Source organism: Pseudophryne corroboree, chromosome 8 (assembly GCF_028390025.1).
Source record: "Pseudophryne corroboree isolate aPseCor3 chromosome 8, aPseCor3.hap2, whole genome shotgun sequence".
Taxonomy (NCBI): domain Eukaryota; kingdom Metazoa; phylum Chordata; class Amphibia; order Anura; family Myobatrachidae; genus Pseudophryne; species Pseudophryne corroboree.
Genome location: NC_086451.1, coordinates 379,844,469 through 379,870,646, shown reverse-complemented (window position 1 = coordinate 379,870,646; position 26,178 = coordinate 379,844,469). Strand labels below are relative to the sequence as shown.

The window sequence follows — 26,178 nt, the reverse complement described above, 5'->3', positions numbered from 1 at the left end:
GCTTACAGTTATGCCTGTCCTTCTCGGGAATAGCGTATCAATGGTAATTACTGGTCTGGTCATTCCTTCCCAGGACCACAGTATACAAATGAGGAACATGAGTAACAGCTGAAGCTGGTCTCCAGTGCAGTAGAAGAAGGGGAACCATGGCCCTCATTCCGAGTTGTTCGCTCGCAAGCTGCTTTTAGCAGCTTTGCACACGCTAAGCCGCCGCCTACTGGGAGTGAATCTTAGCTTAGCAAAATTGTGAACGAAAGATTCTCAAAATTGCGAATAGAAATTTCTTAGCAGTTTCTGAGTAGCTCGGGACTTACTCTGCCACTGCGATCAGTTCAGTCAGTTTCGTTCCTGGTTTGACGTCACAAACACACCCAGCGTTCGCCCAGGCACTCCCCCGTTTCTCCAGCCACTCCCGCGTTTTTCCCAGAAACGGCAGCGTTTTTTCACACACACCCATAAAACGGCCAGTTTCTGCCCAGAAACACCCACTTCCTGTCAATCACATTACGATCACCAGAACGAAGAAAAAACCTCGTAATGCCGTGAGTAAAATACCAAACTTCTTAGCAAATTTACTTGGCGCAGTCGCAGTGCGAACATTGCATGCGCAATTAGCGGAAAATCGCTGCGATGCGAAGAAAATTACAGAGCGAACAACTCGGAATGACCACCCATGTACACTAGAGGAGCTTCCTATGTCACCAAGGTCACAATTTTAGTCTGATGACCAGGATTTGTCCAGGCTTGGTGTAGTGCTGACCCTTATGGATAGTGGACATTGTGAATTGAAGCATAAACAATGCTAGAGAGGACCAGATGACCAGTCAAGTTTGTTAGCAAACCAAAAAAGCACAATAATGGGCAAAACCATGGCCCTCATTCCGAGTTGATCGGTCGCAATGCGAATGTAGCAGAGTTACACACACTAAGCCGCCGCCTACTGGGAGTGTATCTTAGCTTCTTAAAAGTGCGACCGAAGTAATCGCAATATTGCGATCACAAACCTCGTAGCAGTTTTGGAGTAGCTTCAGACTTACTCTGCCTGTGCGATCAGTTCAGTGCTTGTCGTTTCTGGTTGACGTCACAAACACACCCAGCGTTCGCCCAGGCACTCCCACCGTTTCTCCGGCCACTCCTGCGTTTTTTCCGGAAACGGTAGCGTTTTCAGCCACACGCCCCTAAAACGCCGTGCTTCCGCCCAGTAACACCCATTTCCTGTCAATCACATTACGATCGCCGGAGCGATGAAAAAGCCGTGAGTAAAATTACTTTCTTCATAGCAAAGTTACTTGGCGCAGTCGCAGTGCGAACATTGCGCATGCGTACTAAGCGGATTTTCATTGCGATGCGATGAAAAATACCGAGCGAACAACTCGGAATGAGGGCCCATGTGCAGTGCAGGAGGGGCAGATGTAACATGCAGAGAGAGTTAAATTTGGGTGGGGTGTGTTCACACTGAAACTAAATTGCAGTGTAAAAGTAAAGCAGCCACAGAAACAATATAACCCACCCATATATAAATTTCTCTGCACATGTTACATCTGCCCCATCTGCAGTGCAGCATGGTTTTGCCCATTAGTGTGCTTTTTTGGTTTGCTAACAAACCTGAATAAGGATCTAATTCCTTCTGGTTTTAATGGGTCGTTCACGCTGCAGGTCAAGGTAGACTCTATAATGATAAATAATTTTGCTCTATGCAGCAGATACATTATTTATTGCCCTGCTGCTTGTGGTGTTCACCAGCCTGGATGGACGGGATGCGGCGTGGGTCCGCTCCAGGATCTGGGCCACTATAGGGGATCTGCTGCTGCCGCTGGGTGGGGTAACCTTTCTGTGCTCCATGCTGCTCGTTACCCACTGTGGATGTGTGAGAGGATGAGAGTCCTATGTGCCTGCAGGCTGCTGTTGCTGTGATGGAGAGCTGGGGGATTGTGGGTAGGCGGCTGACCCTGTTGTCTCGGTCTGAGTCCTTGCCCTGCTCCTCTGTGCTGCAGGGCCTCAGAGTACCTGTGATGCCTCTGCTGTTGGGTCTCCATTGTCAGCGCTGCCTGGCTCCTGCTCTTCTCCTGTGGTTGAGCTTTGATAAAAACCAGGGCCACTCCTGCTGGCCACCGTCTTCCCCACATGGGCTAACAGGTTTCACCCACTCCATCCCCACATCGGTTCCCACTGTGTTAACTTGGACTATACAACATTTTTATTTGCTTGACTCATACCTTTTATTTCTTATACTTTCTTCCTGCAACCCCCACTGTATGCTTTACCTCTCTACTAGTTGTACACCCTGCCAGCAGCAACCTTCGCAGTGCGTTCCAGATGACTGCATGAGCAGGTTACAGGGCTGGACTGCCCATGCCTGAAGGGCCGATCGTCTGGCTCGGTCCCACAGAGAGAAGAGAAGGCAGTGCGCAGCGCAGCTTCCGGCACTCTGGTTTGGTTGCCCCCCGCTTAAAGTGTGTGTCTCTAGAAAAATGGAGACGTGCTCAAAGTCCACGCCCCCTGACTCGCAGCACGCCTCCATGCACCGTGTCCGTGCACTTCCCGTGACGTGCTTGCGTGCCTTCACAAATGCCGGGGCTGATTAGTAGCCCAGTCCATCCCTGGCAGGATGTACTACAGGCTGATCTATTCATACAGAGACTTCATGCTACACACGTCAGCTGTTCCCATATATGCCTGGGGTCCTTGTATGGCTTATCTCACACAGCGTAACCTTTGTAGTGCGCTCCTTGTGGATGGGATGAAAAATACATGGACCTGACCGTAATGGTAGCTTAAGGAGTAGGGTCCCACCCCAATCACCCCATTTTGTATAATCTCTTCTAGGTGTGACTGATTCCACCCCGAGTAATCCTACATAGTGTGCCCAACATGGCTTTCTCATCTGGTACCTTTTGTGGGGGGAATATATAAATATAACCCGTGAAATTTATTATCTAATAGGACTGCTATTGTGCTCTCTAGGCTTTTTTTTTTCTTTTTTTTTTCAGTGTGGTTTTTCTACTTGCTGTAATACTTAAACAATTGTTGCATGTTTTGAAAACGTCTTGAGTTGCTATATAGTTGTTGTTATTATTATTATTATTATTATTATTATTAGAGGAGATAAAAATATAAAAAAGATTGCATTTACCATTTTCTGCTGAGTATCATCTCTGAGGTTTATCCTGGGTTAGGATCCTCTCTGCAGATGTTTCTGACTAATTTCCTGTTCTCGTCACTTCTCCGCTTTTGAATTCACATATTACTGTGTCTGGGTTATTATTTAACAACCTCGTTGTGTTATTTCACTGGAATCAAATGGCTGCCAATGGGTGTGGGAATAATATTGATGTCCGTTTGTTACTTACCACACGCTACTCTTCTGTTTTATTGTGATCCCTCTAATACCCAGGTTCTCAAACTCGGTCCTCAGGACCCCACACAGTGCATGTTTTGCAGGTAACCCAGCAGGTGCACAGGTGTAGTAATTACTCACTGGCACATTTTAAAAGGTCCACAGGGGGAGGTAATTATTTATTTTGTATTTCTGTGAGGAGACCTGCAAAACATGCACTGTGTGGGGTCCTGAGGACCGAGTTTGAGAACCTGTGCTCTAATATATTAGGACCCTCTAGTAAAGTAATATTTTCTAATTCACAGGTTCTCAAACTCGGTCCTCAGGACCCCACACGGTGCATGTTTTGCAGGTCTCCTCACAGAATCACAAGTGAAATAATTAGCTCCACCTGTGGATCTTTTAAAATGGGTCAGCGAGTAATGAATACACCTGTGCACCTGCTGGGTTAACTGCAAAACATGCACTGTGTGGGGTCCTGAGGACCGAGTTTGAGAACCTATTTTCTAATTGAAGCCAGATATCTCCTTTATTAGTTCTAACCACTGGCGTTTCTATAATGGGTGCAGTGTGTGCGGTGCACACGGGCCCCTGAGTCCAGAGGGGGCCCCCACCGCACACACTGCACCCATTTTTAAAATACTCACCCCTCCGAAGTCCAGCACTGGCATCTGCAGCGCTATTAGAACTCCCATTTTCACGGAGTTCTGCGCAGTAGAGAAATCTCAGGGAAAATGGCCGCTGCGCCATTTTCCTGGAGATCTGCCCATGCACAGTAGAATCTGAGCCCTCTAGTGCTCAGACTCTACAGCGCTCCGGGCAGAGAGGAGGGGAGCCCGAACGGAGGAGGCTGAACATGGGCCTCCTTCTCTCTTAAAACGCCCCTGGTTCTAACATTATTTAGCTCTCAACTACCTTCACAAATTCAACATGTTCAGATGCAGTGCCTCCAAGAGAGGGGGAAAGCGGGTACAAATTACCCCGGCCTGGGCTTTGTTGGAGGGGCCCGGGTTCACATTCCTCCCTCATCCCCCTCTTACCTGTCAGCCAGCCGCAGACTCTCTCCCTAGCCCAGCACACGCTGCTATGTGTTGGGCTGCAGTGGGCACAGGAAACTGCTGCCACTGAGTGCAGCAGTCTCCTCATCCCGCAGGGGGATTAGCGATCAGACTGATCACGTTTCCCCCTGGATCTGCCCCTGGGTGAGGGGCTCACGACTTCCCCTCTGTTCAGGTTTGACGATGCTCCGCAGCCACAGCGTACGAATAATAGATTTTAATCCTATTTTTTTTTAAGGGGGTGTGACCTCACCTCCGTGATTAGGCCACGCCCTTCCGACTTTATCAGTGCCTGGGCAATCTCTCTACAGCCCTGTTCACATGAGAACATTTCAATATAACATAAAATAAAATGTGGTACGTTGGTGCATAAACTCTGATTGCAAGCTAATAGGACAGTAAATGTATGTTTAACCAATATTATTTCCCAGGGATATTTCACATGCAGCCCCCAAGCATTGTAGAACTACCCACCCCATTATGTTCTACCACAGTTGTAGCACGCCCGAAAAGCCAAACAGTGGCATGCTGGGTTGTGTAGATTCTCAGCAGCTGGAAGGCCTCATGCTGAATATCCCTGTTACACAGTACAGCCTTATCCGATATCCAAATATTCCGAAATATGGAATATTCCGAATTACGGAATTTTTTGAGTGAGAGTGAGATAGTGAAACCTTTGTTTTCTGATGACTCAATGTACAAAAACATTGTTTACTACACAAAGATATTAAAAATATTGTATTAAATGACCTTCAGGCTGTGTGTATAAGGTGTATATGAAACATAAATGAATTGTGTGAATGTACACACACTTTGTTTAATGCACAAAGTTATAAAAAATATTGGCTACAATGACCTTCAGGCTGTGTGTATAAGGTGTATATGAAACATAAATGTATTTTGTGCTTAGACTTAGGTCATACTTACCTACATTCTGGCTGCTCTCTGCGGGAGAGACCAGCCAGGTCGGCTCAGAGGGCGGGCAGGGGAGGCTGTGATGTCGAGGAGGGGGTGGGCTGGAAGCGGGACGGGGGTGGAGAAAGGGCAGAGCGGGGGCGGAGCAAGGGTGGGGTCATGATGATGCCTCTTTTAAGCCACGCCCCGCTCTGTAATGCCGCGATCACCGGCATTACACTGCAGGGGGCGTGGCTATGATGACGCGATTCAGCAAGAATCGCGTCATCAACTGCCCGGACCGCCCACTTTACACACTAAGTGGGCGGACGGGCAGGGGGGACCCCACGAATCGGGAGACTTGCCTGCTCTTCCGGGGGGCCGGGAGGGTCACCCGATTTTCGGGAGCCTCCCGGCCATTCCGGGAGAGTAGGCAAGTATGACTTAGGTCTTATCCCCATGGTATCTCATTATGGTATGCAATTATTCCAAAATACGGAAAAATCCGATATCCAAAATACTTCTGGTCCCAAGCATTTTGGATATGGGATACTCATCCTGTATCTGGTTTCCAGTTAGTGGCTCAGAGCTGTGGTGACTTCTGCAATGTCTAGTAAGACGATTGCAGTGAGGTACTGACTTACAGCACAATACTTTTGCTAAGAGATTCCAAAGGTCAGTAATTACCTGCTCCATCCGTCTAACGTGATTTTAATATTACACCTCCTGTGTGTAGAGATTGTATAGGCTCATAATCTCATGCCATAGTGGATTGAAGTCCTAAAGAGTTCAGGTATTCACATAGGACCTTATTCAGGTTGGATTGCAAAATTTGAGAATCGCAATCCGGCCGATTACCGAACTACTGCGCCTTGCGCACGCCCAAGGGGTAATATCAACAGAAATTGCATACAGATCGTAATCGCAATGCAGCCGCTGTTTGACTGGCAGGAAGCCGGTATTTCTGGACGAAAACCCGCCGTTTTCTGGGTGTGTCTGAGAAAACGCAGGCGTGCCCAGGCGTTTTTAAGGAGTGCCTCTGATGTCAGCAATGACCACTTCCAGACTCTTGTGTCGCCAAAATTGTGGACGACCTTACCTGGCGCAGATAGGAAATATCTTAGATGTCTCGGTAATTGCATATGGTTTTGCAATCAGAACGCAAATTGCGATGCATACGCAGTTTCTGCAGTGGGTGTTTTTTTCTCTTTTATTTCTGAGCAGCAACTATTTGATCGTTATCAATTACAGCAACTGCAATTCTTGCTGAATGAGGCCCATGGCCCAAACCTTAGCTGAGTTGATGTAGTAACCTAAGGTATCGCTAACAGTGATGTGCGGTGAGGTCATTTGGCTGGGGAGGCACTGACTAGTATCATAACCAGATTTATACACATATATGATTTGGTGGTGAGTTTTGACTATAAAAAAGAATAAAATAACACAAATATGATATGAATAATACACGACGATATTTATAAATTAAAAATATATTTTTTGTATTATTCTAATCATTTTTAAAAACTTTGGTTCTCTACCTCCCCCTGTGTACCCTGACTGCACGTCACTGATTGCCGAGACCCCTACAAGACAATTTAGTTAAAAATCCCATTTTTTTGTCTAAGCTCTATCTGCTGGCTCCTTGTCCTAAAATACCTTTAGTGGGCATGCTAGATTTAGATGCATCCTACTTGCACTTCTTTGTTCATATAGCAAATTACTATTGGGTTATGGGAAATATCTCCAGATCTGAACATTGAATGGAAACCTATTGTGGCAGTATGAGGCTAAATTGCATTGATGAGACATATATTGTGTGTGCAGCAGGAAGGATCTGCCTACATAGGGAAGAAAAGCCAGGTGTCAGGACACCTAATGGCTACAGTGGAGAGTCAGTATGGAAGACTTCACAGTCAGGATGGGCTGGGGCCTGTGTATCCTGTCCAAATGGGGTTGGGAAAGCCAGTCAGAGCTCAGTATGCTAGGAAGCTACTGAGAACCAGGAGGTCTAAGCCTATACCTGTAGGAGAGGGGAAAGGCCAACAAACTCTGGAACTGAGCTGCATGTTGCTGAGAAGAAGCCAGGCCAGTAAGTCATGAATGTAAGTAGGCCAGGAGGCCAGTACGGACCTGCATGTGGCAGGGTGGGCTGCCAAGCTCTGTGAATGAACTGTGTATGAGTAGCTGAACTATGTATGAGTAGCTGTGGCAGGCAGACTGGAGCCCATGATAGACCTGCAAAAGAAGCAGGCAGTAGGGATGACCACCGATGATTCCTTATCATCAGTGGTTTATGGCCGATGTCGAATGCTTTTGCCATCGATGGGAGAGAACCAGATGGTTTCCCTCCATGGATGGCACAGCATAAACAAATATATATATATTTTTTTTTTTTGCAAGGTGCCGGGATTCGGAGCATATCTCCGCCCCTGACAACCATGAAGCCCCACCCCCAGGCTGTGATTGGCCCGCAGGTCATTCACTGAAATAACAGGGATGACCATTGATGAGTGAAACCATTGATGAGGGAAACCATTGATGGTCTCCCATAGCATAGTTGGTGACCATCAATGGCCACTCACAAGTTCACCATTGATGGTAACCATCGATGGCAAACACACCGATTTCCATCCCTAGCAGGCAGAGACTTTGAGAGGCTTTGTATGCAGACTAGCTGCCCAAGGAAAGTCAGTGGCAAATAAGTGAGTCATTGCCCTGAATGGGGACTAGGTGTTTGTTGTTTGGTTTCATTTGTGCTGCCAGTAAAGTACCATTTCATTCATTAACCTGAAAAGCTGTGTTTGGATCCTGATTAAGCACCTAGACATCACCAACACACCCCTCTACCGAGCTAATCACACCAAGTCATCACACTATGGTGGATATTCAATTATCCCCGATGAAACACATGTCAAACTAATAGCAGCTGCCTAGAATAATTCTGAAGTATAGTCAGCAATCATGTACTGGTGATAAGACAGTTTGTGCCTCAGAAGGTGGTGAAAAGTTTTGCTCATCATCAGCTTTAATTAGGAAACAATGCAGCACTTGTAGAGCATGTGAAATATCATTTATGTAATTTTGAGATTTTGAATAATACATCAGAGAGATACTTATCATATGGCTCAGTATTACGTCCCTTCACTATTTTGGACTGTATCATCCTATTTATGATTTATCCCAGAAATAAAATAAAAAATACTTATCTACTGTATGTGATTTTCCATGCTTTTAATTTAGTCAAGCACATTCATTTAAAAAGCGTGCATGACAACCCAAAATGACATTTGCACATTCAGAAAGGATCCTTATTACTTAAGTAAGCCAGTGCCGGAGCCGACTCTAAGCGATTATGGGGGCTACAGGGCTGTACGCCACTCAGTTGCATCTGCGCTTGCAGCTGTAGGGGAGTAACTGGGTTATAAGGGGTATAGTGGGGGTGGGTCTATGCAAATGCAGGCCATGCATGGCTGTGCGAAAGTTTTAATATGCCTGTTCCCAGAGTTAGCTTTTGCACCAAACCTAGGCTGGTGAAAGTGAGCACTGATGATGATGATGATGATGACAGGTGTCAAACCAAGGGTACGGATAGGGCCAGTTTTTGCTTTGATAAATTGCACTGATAGAAAATCCTACCTATCGCCGGAGTAATGCCCCATTATTTCTTTCACGGTGGATCAGTTTATTTTTCACCTCTCTTGCTAGTGTGCAGGGTATTCCGCCCACTCCTATCCCTGTAAGTCACATTGAGTTATATACCAGAGCAACATCTTATTTTGTTAACTAAAGAAATCAGAACTGAGAGGTAGGGGTAGGCAGCCATCGAATGTTTATGCCCGATGGCAATTGTTTTGGCCCTGATGTCACATCATCGATGGCAGTGCCAGTTGTTGAGAAAAAATCGGCAGCAGAAGTCCGATGGCATCGGTCTGTTTGTTGGTGGCAACAGAAGTTCCAGAAAACTAGCGTGTCGGCCCAATTTTCTAGGCGTGCTGAAACCAGTGGAGGACGCAGTTTTGCTGACTTTAACAGCGTGATGTAAGCGGACATCTTGAGGGTTACTCAGATGTCCAATGATTATGCAAATTATCCGAGTAGGCAGCGAATCACAGAAGCCAAGAGTGGACGTCTTTTATCTCAAGATGCCTGCTGCAGCTTTTGCATATTTTAGCACAGAAGCTGCCTACAAGGACACAGCAGCTGCCTACAAGGACGCAGCAACTGTGTTAACTTTGTCCATCTGTGAATCAGGCCTATAATAAGGGGTAACCTGTGGTTATCTCTACCATAAAGCAACTGTGGTAAATTCAGCATTGGGCTGGTCTGTAGGACCATGGCACGTTATAGCTACTAGACCTGTAGGATACAATGTAACTATGTGATGTTACATAACTGCTGCACAGTAATATTTGAATAAATCATTATTTTTCCTGCAGAAACTTGCCCCTGGGAGGAGATGGTGGAAATATGGAAGCTTGGTTCTTATGGCAAAGATTACAATAGGAATTTTTTTTTTTTTTTGTTACTACATAGCACGATGGGAGCAGAACAGGTTAATCGTTTCTTAAGGCTGTAGAATGAGAGGCACTTGTCAATTGAATTTCTGACAATTGTTTTCGCATGAATTGTAGTCACACAGGTAATTGTTCCGTAATGATACGCTTAGGTGTGGAGGCAGGATGCGGAAGCGTTAGCGCTATGGCATTATACAGCCTGTTTTGTCACCAAGCACAATTCCTCTCCCACTTGGAGTTCTTGCGTTTGAAAGCTATGTTTGACAGAGGGAGAGACAAATTTAATTGATACAAAGAGGAAATTAAATCTTCAATAGAGAGAGACAGAAGAAAGGAGATTTTTTTTTGTTAGTGAATTCCGGTAAGAACTCCTGTTATTGTAGTGAATGTTATTACTCCCCAGAACTAGAACAATTCAATGCAATTCTTTGCCAAAATCATAGGTTATCAATGTCAGTATGTTACCTGATTGTAAAAGCACATTCCCATTGTGATTTATTAACCAGTCCAGGTAAACTAGAGTTGTTACTTTACCCTTAGCCCTATGTTATAACCAGCCTTAGGTTAACAAGTCGAGTCTGCATCCGTGGAAAAGAGTCGAAAACAGCCGTGTTTTAGACAAAAACACGTGGATCAACGAGTAATTCGCCGATCCACTTGTTTACCAACCGTGCCGGATTTTTTTAACCTAAAAGCGGGCGAAAAGGTGCAGATTTTTCGATTGTCAGAAAATTTGGCACTAATTGAGTACCCCCATTGTCAGCTTTCGGGATTCAAGCGTCTGAATCCTGACCGACGAGTACCTGAGTGCTGCAAATAAACTGCATCCCATTTAAATGACCCCTGATCCGAACAGTATTTGAGTATAAAAATAAAAAAATTGAGACAAATTAAAGCAGTGTTTCTAAGGTGGAAGTAACGGTGTTCCTAATGTGGAAGTAGCAGTGTTCCTAAAATGAAAGTGGTGTTCCTAAGGTGGAAGAAGGTGGAGGTAGCAGTGTTCCTAACGTGGAAGTAGCAGTGTTCCTAAGGTGACAGTTGTGTTTTTAAGGTGAAAGAAGGTGTAAGTAGCGTTGTTCCTAAGGTAGAAGAAAGTCAAAGCAGTGGTGTTCCTAAGGTGGAAGTACAGTAGCGTTGTTCCTAAGCTGGAAGAAGGTGGAAGAAGCGTTGTTCCTAAGGTAGAAAAAGGTAAAAGCAGTGGTGTTCCTAAGGTGGAAGAAGGTGGAAGTAGCGTTGTTCCTAAGGCAGAAGAAAGTGGAAGTAGTGGTGTTCCTAAGGTGGAAGAAAGTAAAAGCAGTGGTGTTCCTAAGGTGGTAGAAGGTAGAAGTAGTGGTGTTCCCAAGATGGACGAAGGTAAAAGTAGGGGTGTTCCTAATGTGGAAGTAGCAATATTCCTAAGGTAGAAGTAGGTTAGATTTTGACATGATGTGTTTATGGTTTTACTTGCAGATTTCCCTGAGCATATAGCAGAAATGTGCAAATGTGAAATCATCCACTTTTAAACACCATGGGGGAAATTATGGAATATTCTGAAATACAGAATTTTTGGAGCTTGACTGAGATAGTGGTACCTTTGCTTTCTGATGGTTCAAAGTACACAAACTTTGTCTAATGCCCACATTACTGGCACTGTACAGCGGGAGTGGGCTAATTAGGTCCCACCCCCTCACGGTGAAAATGCCGCAATCGGCTATATTTGCATTGGGGCAGAGCTAAATGGCGCGAATAGCACATAATCGCATCATTAGGCCTCTCCGCCGGTACCGTGCTTTTTCTGTATTTATCTCCCTGTGCGGGAGGGGTGCCCACTCTTCCGGGGCTTGCGGGGAAATACCCAAGAAACTGGGTGTCTCCCGCAGAATCCGGGAGAGTAGGTAAATATGGGGTTGCGGGTTGCACACACGCAGAAGGAGCATTAGGTTGGAAGTTTGCACATGCGCAGCATGGGGCGTCTGTTGCAATGTGGTGACAGTGCAGAGCGCACTCCTCAACTAATTCACACAACCTGCATTTCCAAACTGTTCAGATTATATCAGCAATTTACAGTAGTACTTGGCCATAATTTATACAGCATGTTAATGTATGTTGCACTGTGGCACAATTTGTGTCATGCCCGTGCTCACCTTGTGGGAGGTAAAAGCTTTGCAGGAAACCTGGCTGCTCTCCTGAGAGATGGAGAGGTCTCCCCCTAATTCTGGACTATCCCATATATCTCCTGCTGTTTCTGGGTATTTAAACCCTCTGTATAATTCCTCCCCTAACTGATTATATAACTTCCCTCCATAGCTGATTACATAGCCATGCTATAAGTGATATAATAATACTTTGCACAAGACGACTTGCGTCAGAGAATAGGAACGAAGGTAACACAGGTTGCCAAGTAAGCTAAACTGGAGGAAAGTCGTATGGTGTCTCACAGTTAGATACGGGGTATAATGGTGTCTTTGCTGTGGCCATTAGATCTGTGAATAAGACAATATCCAGCTGATTTATTATGCTGAGTTTTAGTTGGCCACCTTTATATACCTGGAGGGAAAGAAGCTGGAGCACTGCAATCAGTGGGTTAATTAACCCTAAAGACCCAGATTGCAAATAGCAGCCATAAACCAGAGATTTAAATTGAGGCCAACAGTTGCTAAGGTGTATAAAGTAATAAGACTGCTCTGATGTAGATATCAGGTTCATTCTGAGAACTAGGAGCCTGATGAAGAGGTCACTCAGCTGCGTCTTTCTTGTAACTACGGGTGCAATTTTGTGATCAGAACATGACTTCCTGTGTCTTTTGCTGCACAACACACCCGCGTCTGGCAAGCCACCCCATTACCTCCCTTGAAATGCCCAGTGAAAATCAATCAATCTGTGTCTTAATGGGTCATTCAATTATGCACCGTAATTTACGACAGGCAAATTGATCCCCCAAAGTTATCCAATTAGCCCGAATGCAGCCCGCCGGCAGCTGTTATTGGGGATTTTTTTTTTTTCGGTACCTCAGCAGGCTCCAAATAAAATTCCGTGTCGAGCCAGTTTTTGCGAAGCCGGCAGTGTGAACACATAGGTTTGTGTGCTTATTATGGGATGCTTCGTTTTTAAGCATCCACCATTTAATGGATAGTCAAACCCTCCAAAAGTCACAATAAACAAGAAAGAAAGATGGTGGCGCTTAATATAAAATATTGTTGGATGGAGCAATTAATTAAAAATGAGTTAATGTTTAATATAAGAATACTAACTACAAACATTGACATAAAATTGTTACTTCGTGCAGACACCTTGGGTAAATACTGACAACTGAGAACAACATTAACAAAGAGTGACCATTCCTATTTTGCCCCGTGTTAGTAAAATGCTTATCATTCAGTGTGATTAGGTCTCATATATGGCGTAAATCCGATTGAAGGTTATATTTACCAGTGTTCACTGCTAGAGGATAGCTCTCCTGGAGGGCATATGAAGAAGAGTGTATTCATGCAATTTGGAGAAGTATTTGTTACCGTTTACAAAGCTGCAGCTATAGCAGTGAAACGCGTTAGTAATTGTTCTACCGGACACCTGAACTGAGAAAAAAAAATCTGTACATTGGAGTATCCAGACCAGCCACAATCAAATTGTAGGCTTGCCATAAACCCAGCATCTGGCCAACTACTACCAGCAGTGAAGGACCAGTAACAACTATCCACCGTGTTATTTGAGAAACTCCAGTTATAACCAAGGGTTTATGTCATTGGCGTTTCTATAATAGGTGCAATGTGTGCGGTCCAGGGGGGCCCACACCACTCCCGTTTTAAATACCTTTCCAGAGTCCAGCGTCGGCCGCTGTGATCGCGCTGGAAATTGTCACCAAAATAGTCGCCGCGCATGTGCGGTAGCTAAATTGGTCTCCGGATCATGGCGGGCACCATGTTTCCGGAGACCTGCGCATGCGCAGTAGACTCCGGCACATTGCCACAGTCTACAGCGCAGTACAGAGGTGGGGGCCCACCCGAAGGTGCACACAGGCCCCCTCCTCTGTTGAAACGCCCCTGGTTTATGCCCTCCTGGAGATCTATCCTCTAGCAGTACCTCTAGCACTGGTAATAGGAATCGACACTTTATTAATGTTCTTCCAAGTTGTCAATAAGTGTCTGCAAAAAACAGGCTGTAATTTAACAGTCTGGAGATAAAAAAAAAAAATACAAAAAAAAAATTTGAGTGAAACCCCGTTTTTCGCACCCGATAAATTTTCAGGATTGAATTCCCCTTTAGAGTGGTAACCATCGGGAAGCATGTGCAGACTCAGACACATGAGCAGACTGAAAACAATGGCCGCTTGCGTGCACATCTTAACCAAGCCATATGTGCCTTAGAGTAGATTTGGCTTCTCACCCCATGAATGTTTGCATTTTGATTTGATGTCTTATGTCTGTATATGAGAATTATGTATATTTCATATGATGTTGTTTAAAACATTTTTTATTTTTGTTTTTTATCCCTGATACTAATAAATACTGATTAAGGGGAGAAGGAATTCAGGGGCAGATGTATTAAGCCTGGTGAAGTGATAAAGTGGAAGGTGATAAAGCACCAGCCAGTCAGCTCCTAACTGTCATTTTTCAAACCCAGCCTGTAACATGTAAGTTAGGAGCTGATTGGCTGGTGCATTATCACCTTCCACTTTATCACTTCACCAGGCTTAATACATCTGCCCCATAGTTAGCTGTGATTACATGTTTTGTAAGGATATGTGCATCCCAAGCATGCTTAAATTGCTCTACTGCCTTAAGGTGCCCATAGACTAGAAGATATTATGAGCAATTTGGCCATTTCTGACGGATCGGAACTACAAATCGTTCTTAATAGTGCAGATTGTTCAGTGTGTGTGAACAATAACGATCATGATGCGCGGCCCCGCTGGTCGGAGCTTCTGATCTTCCCTGCTACAGGCAGATCTGAAGCTGTAGTCAACTACAGCATGCTCACAGATTTTAAGATACAGGTTGAGTATTCCTTTTCCAAAATGCTTGGGACCAGAGGTATTTTGGATATCGGATTTTTCCGTATTTTGGAATAAATGCATACCATAATGAGATATCATGGTAATGTTACCTAAATCTAAGCACAGAATGCATTTATGTTACTTATACACCTTATACACACAGCCTGAAGGTCATTTAATACAATATTTTTAATAACTTTGTGTATTAAACAAAGTTTGTGTACATTGAGCCATCAAAAAACAAAGGTTTCACTATCTCACTCTTACTCAAAAAAGTCCGTATTTCGGAATATTTGGATATGGGATACTCAACCTGTATATCTTATGTGTATTGGGGGTCATTCCGAGTTGTTCGCTCGCAAGCTGCTTTTAGCAGCTTTGCACACGCTAAGCCGCCGCCTACTGGGAGTGAATCTTAGCTTATCAAAATTGCGAACGAAAGATTAGCAGAATTGCGAATAGACACTTCTTAGCAGTTTCTGAGTAGCTCCAGACTTACTCGGCATCTGCGATCAGTTCAGTCAGTTTCGTTCCTGGTTTGACGTCACAAACACACCCAGCGTTCGCCCAGACACTCCTCCGTTTCTCCAGCCACTCCCGCGTTTTTCCCAGAAACGGTAGCGTTTTTTCGCACACACCCATAAAACGGCCAGTTTCCGCCCAGAAACACCCACTTCCTGTCAATCACATTACGATCACCAGAACGAAGAAAAAACCTTGTAATGCCGTGAGTAAAAAACCTAACTGCATAGCAAATTTACTTGGCACAGTCGCACTGCGGACACTGCGCATGCGCATTAACGACTAATCGCTCCGTTGCGAGAAAAAAATAAAGAATGAACAACTCGGAATGACCCCCATTGTACTATATCATTTGCCCAGGACTGCCGGGGGAGTTCAAGGGAAATCGTTAACAAGAATGAACCATTTACAGGTCATCTAGTATATGGCACCTTTAGCCTCTGCCACCTATGACGGGAGGCTATTCCACTTATAACATAGTAACATAGTTAATGAGGTTGAAAAAAGACAAGTTGTCCATTGAGTTCAACCTTTATTTTTAATCCTATACTATTCTCTATATAACCATAGATTTACCCATAATGACTCAAGTGAAGACCGTTTTTTGTCTAGTTGACAACTAGAATGCATAGTTTTTCTAAAATACATTCATTTTAGATGCTATATCCTTGGATATCTTTTTCAGTTAGAAATTTATACATTTATTGACTGAGTTCGCCATTACTACCTTCTCTGGCAAAGAATTCCAGATCCTTACTGCCCTTACTGTGAAGAACCCCCTCCTTCGCTGGGTATGAAATTTCCTCTCCTCTAACCTCAGAGGGTGTCCGCGTGTCCTGTGTAGAGATCTGTCCATAAACAGATCTCCTGTTAGCTCCATGTATTGTCCTTTTATATATTTATAAATATTTATAATGTCTCCTCTTAAGGTGGGTACACGCTGATAGATATATCTGCCGATCAATTTATCGGCAGATATATCTATGGACGGATCGGGCAGTGTGCTGTGCATACACACTGCCCGATCCGTCGGGGACTGACGTCATGAACTGGGCGGGCGTGTACACACGCCTGCCCAGTTCAGCTGTCAATCACCGCCGCCAACCGCCCGTACACACACAGTGATGCGCCAATATATCGGATATATTGGCCGTCGGCTGTGCTGCAGGGCCGACGCGATATGTCTGTGAACAACGGAGTTCACAGACATATCGCCCGTACACACTGGCCGACCGACCCGTGATATAGGGGCCAGTGTGTACCCACCTTTAGACGCCTTTTTCAAGTGTAAACATATTTAACCTAGTAAACATTTCCTCATAATCCAGAGAATCTACCCCTTTATCAATTTTGTAGCTCGCCTCTGAACCATTTCAAGCTCAAATATATATTTTTTATAGTGTGGTGCCCAGAACTGTACACAATATTCAAGATGTGGCCATACCAATGATTTACATAACAGCAGGATTAGACTTTCATCCCTTGTCTCAATTACCCATTTTATGAATGCTAGTACCTTATTTACCTTTGTTGCTGCAGTTTGACATTGGGTACTGTTGTTATGTCTATTATCAATGAGCACCCCCAAATCTTTTTCTAATACCGTCTCCCCTTAATTCTCCCAATTTAATTTGTAGGTTGCATGATTATTTTTAGTCCCATAGTGCATGACTTTACATTTTTCTATATTAAACCTCATTCTCCATTTAGCTGCCCAAACTTCCAGTAATAAGTGGTTCTGTAGGGATTCTGAATCCTTTTTCTGAGTTAATTACCCTACATACAGATGGATCTGCGCTCCTCTAATGCGACTCCATCGCAAACGTGCACTCCCGGCGGGACTAGGCAATCTGGCGCCTAGCCCTGCTATGGGAGTGCTCAGAGACGCTCCCATTGTAGTGAATGGGCTGTGTGCACGTCTCACACGCACGCGCGTCCCAGGCGCTTCAATAGGCAGGACTTGGCGGGCGTGCTTGGGCGTTGACGGAGCCACGATTGGCGTGTCTCCATCTGCAGGGCAGTTGAGAGCCTGGCTGGGCCTCGGTACTTTTCTGGGGGCATGGCCTAATCACACGAGGCGTGGCCATGCCTCCTTAAAAAAAAAAATATATAAAAATGTATTTTAACTTCCAGCATGGCCACACACTAGCCCAGCACACAGCAGCATGTGCAGGGCTGAGGAGAAAAGCTGCTGCAAGTTAAGGCAGAGGAAGCCCGGGGCCCCAACTGGGCCCCTCTATTAGACCTGCGCCCGGGTAATTTGTACCCTCTCCCTCCATCTCTCGGCGCCACTGTCCATCTGTAGCTGGGTATCATCTGCAAAAATTGACACTGTGCTTTCCAGACCTATTCCTTGCTGTCCCTTTCTGTGAAGTAAGTTTTCCCTCAAGTTTCCCCTGAACTTACCTCCCTCCAGTTTCAGTGTATGTATCGTGTTCTAATACTTCTAATTTAAAGAATGTTTCCCTCCTGTACCTTGTTAAAACCCTTGCTATAGCATCTGACTAGCCTACCTTATTGCTTTGTTACATTGCTTACCTGCCTTTACGTCACCTGAAATAGTGACACCTAGATCCCTAAACATCCTAGTGATATTTGGTGGACCCCTTTTATTGAAGTAAACCTTAGTTACCTTTTATACCAGTAAATAAAGACACGGAGACATGATTTTGGCAGAAAAATTGCTAGCTATTTATTTGACCCTAACCATAGCAAAACCTGTAATTGGGAAAAGTGTGTTAAGATGCCGAATCAGCCGGCATAATGGTGGCAGAAAAAAGAACGGCTCTATTAAACTATTGGTAAACTTAAATTGGTAAACTGACCGAAACCGTCCAGCACCCTATCAAAACCGGTAATAGGTGTCAACACAACCCCCACAGTGACTTCCCACCGCTCCTGGGTGCCCTGCCGCTGCCTCCCGGATGGGTGGTCGAGCGGCCATTAAGTCGATGGAGGTGAGTGCACCTAAACCATATAACACTGAAACTTACTACCTATAAAAATCATACAACTACAAACTGCCGTTCTTTTCCGCCTATAAATAGCCAACGAATGAAAACAGCTGAGCAATTAAACGCCAATGCACTCCGCGTCAAACAAAACCACCTCTACCCTTAGGGCGGGAGGGCGGGAAGGAAAATTCAGCAAGCAAAGAGACCTAAAATGGCCACTCCAGCCTATATATACCCTAACCCTCCCCCTTTCCTAAGGCTGTACTACCTCACAGCTAGGTCCACCCCTCACAGTATGTTTAACCCATTCCTCTCCTATGTAGTCAATTCTCTCTCCTAAACATCCTAGTGATATTTGGTGGACCCCTTTTATTGAAGTAAACCTTAGTTACCTTTTATACCAGTAAATAAAGACACGGAGACATGATTTTGGCAGAAAAATTGCTAGCTATTTATTTGACCCTAACCATAGCAAAACCTGTAATTGGGAAAAGTTTGTTAAGATGCCGAATCGGCCGGCATAATGGTGGCAGAAAAAAGAACGGCTCTATTAAACTATTGGTAAACTTAAATTGCTAAACTGACCGAAACCGTCCAGCACCCTATCAAAACCGGTAATAGGTGTCAACACAACCCCCACAGTGACTTCCCACCGCTCCTGGGTGCCCTGCCGCTGCCTCCCGGATGGGTGGTCGAGCGGCCATTAAGTCGATGGAGGTGAGTGCACCTAAACCATATAACACTGAAACTTACTACCTATAAAAACCATACAACTACAAACTGCCGTTCTTTTCCGCCAAAAGCGAAGGACTCCATCCCAGAGTCCTCGCACCGCCACCATAAACTACCCTAACTCCTGCAACACTAAGAACAGATCCTCCAGGAAAAACATCATCCCCTCATTGGATAGATGCACACCATCAGGCCGAAAAAGGTGTTTGTCTCGGAACCGAATCCTAGGGTGGCGAACCACTTTACCTCCGTGGGCCAAGACCCACTTCGCCACCGCTCCATTCACCTTTATCCTGGCCTCATCTATTACGCGTCCGTCCTCCACACCTCGCCAACTCAACCTTGGCACCATCAGGGAAAATACCAATATACAATTGGTCCATGCTGCGGCCACCCTTGCCAGATCTTGTATCATGGCCCACCGCAGCTCCAAGGAAGTCCTCTTCCCTAGGTCGTTGCCACCTAAGTGGACAACCAAAACCTTGGGAACTCCATGCTTCCTGGCCTGACTGCCCAGTCTACTCAATAGATCTGTCCACATCATACCTCGCCAACCAAGCCATCTGATTCCCTGACCTCTAGGAAACCGCTGAGAAGTATCAGAGGCCAAAAACCTTGCTGCCCAGAAGACATACGAGTGGCCGACCACCCAAACGGACAAACCATCAGCGAAACAACCTGAATGGAAGGAAAAAGGGGTAAAATGTGTTACTATAATTCTACGCCATAGCATGTAATTATGTTAACCTGAAGGATCTGCCAAAAAGAAAAAAATTTTTATTGCTACCTAATGTCGCAGCAGTCACGGCCTAGCCGATCTCCCGAGCTTCTAGCCAATTTGAAGTAAAAGCATTAAGACATTAAGGGAAAGGCAAAAGAAACAAAACGAAATTAAGCAGGGGGGGGGGGTATAAAAAAGAGGGTAAAACATGAAATAACTCAGCTGGAGGTGAAAGCATAAAAACCTGCTGAGGGACTTTGATTAGAACAGATTAGCCGAATTAATGATTAGAATTCAGTCCGTCAAGTCAGGCAAAAATCGCAAAATAACTCCAGACCCCCGCTGCCGGCTCACGCCCGCAGCGGCAAGTGGCTAATCCCTGAGTAGGATCACACACGGGTAAACGAAACAACAGACAGCGAACATAACATATGCATAAACACCAAACAAACATTATCTTACTCTAACTTACTGATGCAGCTACGCTTAAGCAAAGTATCTCAGGCGACGGGGCGAATGTACCGCTTATAACAGGACGACTTCCATCGTCCCACCGCCTGGATCTGGGCTCCCGAAAAACCCGCGGCCGCTGCCGCCGTAGCAGCCCCTATGCGGAAGGAGTGTGTACCGAAGTGGGAGGGGGAAAGGCCCAAGCTCGTCAGACAGCGACCCATCATCCACCGAAATTGGAACTTCGTTACTGGCAGCCCGTCATAGTGCAGCAACCACGACCCCCGACAGTCGGGCCTCACTGCCTCATATTGTACTGCCAACCGTACTGGGCATATGCTCTCCTCAAGTGCCGGAACCAGGGTGACCCATCGGCCCTTCCCCACCTGGTCCGTCTTAGAGCGTCGCAATCTGCACAGCAAGGACCTCCCACTCACCACTACGTCCTCTACCAGCATGCGCGAATCAGTTTGCTTAGAAGGCGCTACCAACTCCGATATCCTAAAGGCGCCGTGGTAAGCCATAGAGAACGCCAATCTAAAAAGCAGCGATTCGAACACAGATGATGCGATGGCTCCAACCGACCCAATGATGCCTGGCAGCAACCCCGCATCAATGGGCCGCCTTCTGTCAGGCGGCGTAGGTGCTACGCGCGCCCATCCTTTCATAGCCTTAAGCAGAATCCCACTTTTTGTCAAATCGGGAACCCCTTTAATTCTGCAGAAGAACGCAATGCCAGCCAAGTACCGGGACACCACCGCTCTAGACCTACCTGAAACATAAAGCTGCCAAATAAAAGAAAGCATCATCCGATGCCCGCTCTTACCTCGTTGCTTCCGTCCTCTAGCAAATTCTTCCCATTCGCTCCAGGCCTGCTTGTAAGCCTTAAGCGTGGATGGCGCGACCGAACGCAGTGCTAGACCTTCCAGTCCGGCTTGATGACCTGCCAGACATAACCGGGACAATGAAAACCTCGTTCCTGGGCCTCGGGAGCCAACCAGTAAAACCTCTCCCATTGTCCTCGCGATAGCGCGTCAGCGACCCCATTTTCTAGGCCCGGTACGTGTTGTGCCCGAAACCACACATTCCTGCGCAGGCAAGTAAGCAGCAACTGCCCTAGCACCCGAAGCACTACCAGCGATTTCGCCCTCTGGTTGTTAATCGCGTGCACCACGCCCAGATTGTCGCATCTGAACAGGATGCTGCGATGCGCTAACCGCTCGCCCCAGATTTCCAGCGCAACCATGATGGGAAAGAGTTCCAGGAGCAGAAGGTCCTTAGTGAAACCCGCCTGGTGCCAGTCTGCTGGCCACGATGCCGCGCACCAAGATCCCTCAAGATAGCAACCAAAACCGGAGGCTCCTGCCGCGTCGGTGAAAAGCTGCAATCTGGCGCTGTCGACCGTTGGTGCCTGCCATATGCGCACACCGTTGAAATCCTCCAGGAACGAGGCCCATACTGCCAGATCCCTTTTTAACTCCGCGGACAAGCGTACAAAGTGGTGCGGCCTGGCACACCCCGCAGTCGCTCTTTCAAGCTTCCGGCAAAAAACCCTGCCCATCGGGATGACCCGACAAGCAAAGTTAAACATGCCCAGCAAGGATTGCGCCTGCCGCAGCTTAACCTTACGCGAACCCATGAATTGGCCAATGGCTTCGCGAAGCTTAGCCACTTTGTCCAAAGGAAGGCGACACTCGCCTGACACCGTGTCGATCTCGATCCCCAGAAATGACAGGCAAGAGATCGGTCCCTCCGTTTTGTCCTCGGCCACTGGCACTCCGAAATGACAAAACAATGCTCGTATACTGAAAAGCAGGTTGCCGCACCGCGGCGAACCCGCCGGCCCCGTACAAAGGAAATCATCGAGGTAGTGGGCAACCCCGTGCCCACCCGACGAAGACTCCACGCACCAATGCAGGAAGGTGCTAAAACTTTCAAAATACGAGCATGAAACGGAACATCCCATCGGCAAACATTTGTCAATGAAATATTCCGACCCAATCCGGAAACCCATAAAACGGAATGAGTCCGGATGGAGTGGTAGCAACCTAAAAGTGGATTCGACGTCAATCTTTGCCATGAGGGCCCCAGCGCCGTAGCTGCGGACCAAATTAAGCGCCTCGTCAAACGACTGATACACCACCGAGCAATGACCTGGAGGTATAGCGTCGTTGACCGAGGACCCCGCTGGGTAGGAAAGGTGTTGGATCAGTCGGAAGGACCCGGGTGTTTTCTTGGGTACCACTCCCACCGGGGAGATGACGAGATCCGCCACTGGGGGTGTTGCAAATGGCCCCTCCATCCTGCCCAGCCTGACCTCCTTATCGACTTTTTCCCGCAACACGAAAGGCAAGGCCCGAGCAGACTGGAGGTTCCTCCGCGCCCGAACTGTAACATCGCTCGCAACAGGCAAGCGGAAACCAAAACTAAAACCTTCGTATAAAAACCTGGCATCCTCCTTATTCGGATACCAATCCAACCATTTACGCATAGCCTTTAACCTAATTGGCGTTGGCGCCCTGTGGAGCGCCCCCGCCGGGTGTCCCTCTCGAGTAGGATTGCTTAGAACGGGGACCCTGCCGAGTATTCTTGAAGCAGGAGGAGGCAGGGTGGGAACCCCCGCAATGGAGGCAAGCGTGACGGAACCGACACTGCTTGCCGTAGGAACATGCAGCGTTGTTAAACGCGAAACATAATCCTTTCGTTGCGGGCTGTTTCCCAGCCCGGACGGCCGACCTACCTGTCTTGGCCGACCCGCCGTCCGCGCCGGGCGCATGGGCGGACGGCCCAGCACGGTGTCCGTCCGCCCCTGCGCTCCGGGGCTCCTTGGCCTGCTGCGAGGCCCTGGTGACCTTAAGCCATACCTCCACGTCCTTGAAACCGAAGTCCATAACGTACAACCCGTCCTGCTTCTCTCTGAATTCCTCATCATACCTACGCCATTCGTTACCCGCCGACGTGCGTTGCATATCGTGTACGAGATGCAGGTACCGAATGACATTCATATGTTCGTCTGGCCTGTCTTCAAGGTAACAAGCCGTAAAAACCCAAAACCCCGCCAGCTAGTTATCAAACGTGCGGAACGCCTCGGCCCCTATGCCCTTCTTACCGGTTGCTGCCTTGAACTCTTTTTTAGAGTCTTTAGTCAAGACGAAGACATCTACGTAGTCCCCCCTGCGAATCCTTTTGCTGCAGCTATCCCTAAGCCCCCGCATAACAGCGGTATATTCGCAGCGGACCACGCCTGGCAAGTCGCGTCGCTTCCTGGCCTTGCGAGATTATTTGCTAAGCCGCCTTCGCCTCTTGCGCCTCTCCCGCCGCCCAGCCGCCTTCCTGGCGTATTTAGTCGCCCTTTTCTTCGCCTTCGTCGTGCTACTGACGTCGGACGCTGCCGAAGAAAGGGAGGAGGAGGAAGAAGAGGACGAAGGGGACGAGCTGCGCGAACTCGAGGGCGTACTTGAAACCGACCCCGACTGCTCCGCCTCACCTGAACCCGTAGATTGGTCAGATCCAGATTCATCAGGCGCGACGTACGAAACGTCCTCAGCTTCCGATTCCGGTTCTTCCGTATTCGCTTGAACAACTGCGGGCAGAAAAGGGGGAGAGGACCCAGACACAAACAGTGGCGTGCGCCTAGCCCGTCTAGGCGTGGCCGAGCCAGGTGAATCCACATTCTCGTCTCGCCGCGGCTGCTGCTGCAGCTGAGCCGCGGCCGCACCAAGCTCGCGGCACGCACGTGCCACTCTCTGCGCGGCTGACACTGCACCGGCGCCCGATCCGCTCGGCCTCCCCCCGGACCCACCATCGAGCTCTGGAGCCACTGCGAGCGGACCCAACGCCGCCACCACCGTGGCGAGGGCCGACGCGAACGCGCCTTGCGTTTCATTGTGACCCCGTGACGTTGGAACGTCGTCTGCTGGCTGTCGTGAGGGAGGAACGCGCCGAGTGGACCCGCCGCTGGGCATAGGAAGCCATGACCCATCCGCACCGCGGCCCGGTCGGCCCTGTGGGGAAGGGTCCGCAATGCCAGGGCACCTCACCCCGGAAATCCACCCCTCCATAATTCCTGCGCCGACCCGCCCAGGTCCTCTGGGAGTGCTGCCCGCCTCTCGCACCGTCCCTTCACTGGGGCTAGCCTGCCGTCTGGCTGAGCCAGCTCGCTCAGCCCGGTAGCCCCCGCTCGGTGTGACATTTGATACCCGCGGTGCTGTGCCTTCAGCACCGCTGGGCAGATTCCCCCAAAAACCTGGTTGATCTCCACCAGGCCTCCTCCCCCCCCTCGCCCCGCCGGAAACTATCCGCAGCGAGGAGGGCTGAGGGGACACTGAGCGCTGCGGCGTCGCTGCGCGCACACGTGCGCGAGAGACGCCGCCGGAGCCGCGCGTGGGCGCGCGCGCACGCCCCACCGCTTCCTGTCCGGGCGCCCCCCGCTGATGTCTCAGCCTGTGCGCCCGACGATCCCGCGCTGGGCCCAGCGACGGGCCCGGGCCGGATCGCCTCTGACACCCGTACATCTCTCTCGCGGGGGGCGTGGGGCCTCTGAGCGGCCCCGGCAAGCGGGAGTGAGCGGGTGTCGCCAGCGTGCGCCCGCGGGTTCCTGCAGTCCCGACACCCCTGACCGACCCCGGAGGCAAGGGCTGTTGGTCGCCTCTCTCCGGGAGGTCAGTCCTCCGAACCGCCCCAGGCCGCCGCCCGCGCTCGCCAGCCGATGCACCCGCGACCACAGGGTCGCCGGAGGAGCGCGTCCTGCGCCCCGGAACCCCTGCTTGAGAGGCCCCAGGGGCAGTAACGGCCTCCTCAGCGCCGGACATCCCTGCACCGGGACCGGCCTCGCCGGACTGGTACCGGGCTGGTGCACCCGCGGATCGGCGTGGGCGGCTGGAGGACATACTATAATTAGATAACTTTAACACGTGAATAAACTTATAAGGGTGAAAATCTGCCAGGCAGAACTCACCCAGGAAAATTCAGCAAGCAAAGAGACCTAAAATGGCCACTCCAGCCTATATATACCCTAACCCTCCCCCTTTCCTAAGGCTGTACTACCTCACAGCTAGGTCCACCCCTCACAGTATGTTTAACCCATTCCTCTCCTATGTAGTCAATTCTCTCTCCTTCCCTCCTCAGTATTTCCATTATCGTGCCATTAATACTATAGTTATCCTTTGAGTTTTTGAGACCCAAGTGCATGATTTTGCATTTCTTGCCATTATAGTTAAATTAACACCCCTATCGTGCGACAATTTGGCTTATTCAAAGTCCCGTTTATCATGCAATTCAATTAGAAAATAGTTAAATCGGCATTTGCGCGAAAATTCCTAAGTATAGGTGAAAATGGGGTTATCTGCCTGTACCCCAATGGTTCTGAACCAAGTCCTGACATTGTTACCTTAAAAGAGGGATTTTTCCCCAACTTTTCACCAACTCAGGAGGTGTCTTTAAGAGTCTTTAATAAGTCAATCATTCGTCAGTTTGACATAATGTATGTAGGAGAATTGATTAGCTCTGTTCAAAATGAATGTTGTTCTTGATGATATAACCATACAGTACTTCTAACTTGTCCGTTACCCTCTGAAGGTAAAGGCTCACACCTCTGTGACCAGACCCATTTTAGGGGGTAATTCCAAGTTGATCGCAGCAGGATTTTTGTTAGCAATTGGGCAAAACCATGTGCACTGCAGGGGAGGCAGATATAACATGTGCAGAGAGAGATAGATTTGGGTGTGGTGGATTCAATCTGCAATCTAAATTGCAGTGTAAAAATAAAGCAGCCAGTATTTACCCTGCACAGAAATAAAATAACCCACCCAAATCTAACTCTTTCTGCACATGTTATATCTGCCTCCCCTGCAGTGCACATGGTTTTGCCCAATTGCTATAAAAAATCCTGCTGCGATCAACTTGGAATTACCCCCAAAGTGTTTTAACATTTGTTACCGAAGTCGCAAATAGAAATCACAATTTCTGCTGCGGGGTACACTGGGCTCCACAAGGAATTGACAATGGGGGTGTAGAGTAGGATCT

The 26,178-nt window shown here is 47.7% G+C and overlaps 1 protein-coding gene across 8 annotated transcripts in view; it reads left to right on the top strand.

Moving 5' to 3' along the window:
• Window positions 1-26,178, top strand: part of LOC134949185 (leucine-rich repeat and fibronectin type III domain-containing protein 1-like protein) — a 934,368-nt gene that overhangs the window by 541,511 nt on the left and 366,679 nt on the right. The window lies entirely within an intron of this gene.